The following is a 3,734-nucleotide window of genomic DNA, read 5'->3' as shown; positions in this document are numbered from 1 at the left end:
ACTAACACAACATTGTAAAACAACTATACCCCAATTAAAAAAAAAAAAAAGAATCATGTACTACGTGACCTGTTGAGACTGGCTTTTTTTCACTCAGTATAGTACACTTCAGAATCATCCAAGTTGTTGCATGTATCAGTACTTCGTTTCTTTTTATTGCTACATGGCATCCATGACATGGATGTATCACAATTTGTTCAGCCTACTGAGAAGCATGTTGAGGGATCTACTGAGTCACCTTTTGCTTCACCTATTGGGGGCCATGTTGGTTGTTTCCAGTTTTTAGTTATACATACAAACCCGTTATGAAAAGTAGGTACAGGTTTTTGTGTGGATGTACTTTTTCATTTTGGGGGGTTAAATGCCCTGGAATGCAATTGCTGGTGTATTTTGTTTAGTTTTTTAAGAAACCGACAAACTATTTTCTAGAGCGTTGCCTGAGGCGTCTTACTTTTCTACCAGCAGTGTATGAAAGATCCAGTTCACTGCATCTTCACCAGCATTTCAGTATTTACATCTGCAAAAACCCTATTCCGAAATGAGGTCACATTTATAGGGACTGGGAATTTGAGCGTATCTTTTTGAGGGACACAATTCAACCCATAACACCTGTCTTCACTTCTTTGGGTCGTGGTGGGTCTGGTTTCAGAGTTTTGCTTTATGAGAAGACCCTTGCTTGGGATCAGACGTGCCATTGATTGTTGAGTTTTGCCACCAGAGATGAATGAGAAAGTTTATGTCATTTGAAGGGACATTACCGAGTCTTTCTGAACTCTACTCAGACCCCCAAAATTTCAAAGACGTGATAATAATGAATATTCTCAAGAGGTACAATGTCAGTGTTGTCCTTCTACCCACTTTTGTCCATGAGTGTTCTTTCCCACTTGCTCCAGGACTGACAAAGGAAAGGAAAGGAAAAAAAAGAGAAGAAAAATTGGATTATTAATTTATTTAGGGAAAGGACACCATTTTAGTTACTTCTGTACCTCTTTCAGGGTATAGGCTAAGAAAGGTGCTCAGTAAATGTTTGGATGGATGAGTAGGTGAGAGGGGAAGGGCTGGGGTCTGGGGGAGGACAGTCAAAGTTGGTTTTATATGTGCCCCTCCTGCCCCCCGCTTCCCAAACATATAACCTTTCATACATGGGATCCCAATATCTGGTCCAGGTTAATTCCATCCTTTGCCCATTGTTGAATGTCTGTTCCATTCCATTTCTACGTATGTATGCTCCTGGTTAGCCAGATAGAGGAGGAGTCCCTGGGAAGGTAGCATTTGACCCTCTATTCTGTGCAGCACTATAAGTACTGGAAGGCAGAATTGTATAGGTGTCAAGAGAGCAGAATTAGGGGACTTCCCTGGTGGTCCAACGATTAAGACTCCTCGCCCTCAATGCAGGGGGCATGGGTTTGATCCCTGGTCAGGGAACTAGATCCCGCATGCTGCAACTAAAAGATCCCTCGTGCCACAACTAAAGATCCCGCATGCGTCAACGAAGACCCAGCGCAGCCAAATAAATAAGTATTAAAAAAAAAAAGAGAGAGAGAGAGAGCAGAATTAGGCAGGTAGGGATTTGATTCCTGGACCACCAGTTACCAGCTGTGTGGCTTTGACCTATTACTTATGCCTCTTAGCCTCTCTTATCTGTAAATTGAGTATATTTCTTTATGTGAACTTATCTTGAAGTAGAATGTATATACAGAGAGGTACACAGATCATAACTTCACAGCTCGATAAAGTTTCACAAAGTGGCACACGTCGCATTATCAAAACTTCATAAGCCCCTTCTTGTCTCCTTCTAGGCACTACCTTACCCCACCCCCCAGCCAAAAGTAATCCCTATCTCAATTTCTAGTTGTATTTTTCCTGGTTTTGAACTTTATATAGATGATAATATATAGGACATGTCTTTTGTGTTTGGTTTCTTTTGCTTATGTCATGTTTATGAGATTCATCATTGTTGTTGGGTACAGTTGTAGTTTATTAGTTCTCTTATTGATTAGTATTCCAATGTGCAAACATGCTACAATTTAATGACCCATTCTCCTGTTGGTGGGCATTTGGATTGTTTCCAGTTTTGGGCTTTTATTAATGAAGCTACTCTGAAAAATTCTTGCATGAGTTTTTTTGGTGGCTAGGAACACAGTCATTCAGGTGTAGGATTGCTGGGTTATAGGGTATGAATATCTCTCAGCTTTATAGAATCTGACCCACATTTTAATGAACGCTTTTAACCGTGTAACGTATTGAGAATTAAATTATGTTGTGGAAAGCAATCAGCATAGTCTTTGGCAGATAGGAGGCCCTCAATACGTATTGTATGTAAAATGTAATGAAGGCATCATATTCCCTTAAGTTGAAGTGCCATAATGGACTTAAAGATTTCCTATTGCTTGTTCACTTACGTTGTTATCATTGTTTTGTTATTTTACATAGATGTTATTTTACATGGATGACTCTCTTTCTAGCTCTTCCCTTCTTTTGATAGATTTGCTTTTGGTAAATTAGATTCGACTGGATCAAAGAATATGTGATAGTAAGAACCGTCGCCCTTAAAAGGACTCTGAGGGCCTGCTGAAGAGGGGAATCAAAGAAGCAAGCATCTCAATCCCAATAAGATAGATAACTAATAAGAACCTACTGTATGGCACAGGGAACAGTACTCAATACTCTGTAATGACCTATATGGGAATAGAATCTAAAAAAGAGTGGATATATGTATATGTACAACTGAATCACTTTGCTGTACCCCTGAAACTAACACAGCATTGTAAATTAACTGTATTTCAATTTAAAAAAAAAGTGGGGGGCTTCCCTGGTGGTGCAGTGGTTGAGAATCCGCCTGCCAATGCAGGGGGCACGGGTTCGAGCCCTGGTCCGGGAAGATCCCAACTGCCGCGGAGCAACTAAGCCCGTGAGCCACAACTACTGAGCCCGTGCACTGCAACTACTGAAGCCTGTGCACCTAGAGCCTGTGCTCTGCAACAAGAGAAGCCACCACAATGAGAAGCCCGCTCGCCGCAACTGGAGAAAGCCTGTGTGCAGCAATGAAGACCTAACGCGGCCAAAAATAAAATAAATAAAATAAATAAATTTAAAAAAATTAAAAAAGCAGCAAGCCTCTCATAGCATGGCCCAGGAGAGGGCTGGGAAGATAGGCGGCTTATGGGTTTCTTGGAAGAGTGTCTTATAGAGGACAGTACAGTAGGGTAGAATGGAGGAGGAGGATTTTTATAAATGATGGTGTAGTTTTTAGCAACTCAATATTTAGTTCCTTAGAACTGCTGGCGGCGGTCCCCAACCTTTTTGGCACCAGGGACCAGGTGGAAGACAATTTTTTCATGGGGTGGGGGGGTCGGGGGAGGGGTTGGGGATGGTTCACGTGGTAATGCAGGCTATGGGGAGCTGCAGACAAAGCTTCTCTCACTTGCCTGCCACTCACCTCCTGCTGTACAGCCCACTGGGGACCTCTACCTTGGAAGATAAACTGGGTCATTAGAAAAACAATGTTTTGTTCCTTTTTATGGCTGAGTAATATTCCACTGTATATGTGTGTCACATCTTCTTTATCCATCCATCTGTCAATGGGCATTTAGGTTGCTTCCATGTCCTGGCTATTATAAATGGAGCTGCAATGAACACTGTGGCACATGACTCTTTTTGAATTATGGTTTTCTCAGGGTATATGCCCAGTAGTGGGATTGCTGGGTCATATGGTAGTTCTATTTTTAGTTTTT

This window comes from Lipotes vexillifer, unplaced genomic scaffold (genome assembly GCF_000442215.2).
Source record: "Lipotes vexillifer unplaced genomic scaffold, Lipotes_vexillifer_v1.1 scaffold1275, whole genome shotgun sequence".
NCBI classification, from domain to species: Eukaryota; Metazoa; Chordata; class Mammalia; order Artiodactyla; family Lipotidae; genus Lipotes; species Lipotes vexillifer.
The sequence above is the reverse complement of the archived record's forward strand: the minus strand, read 5'-3'. Positions refer to the sequence as shown.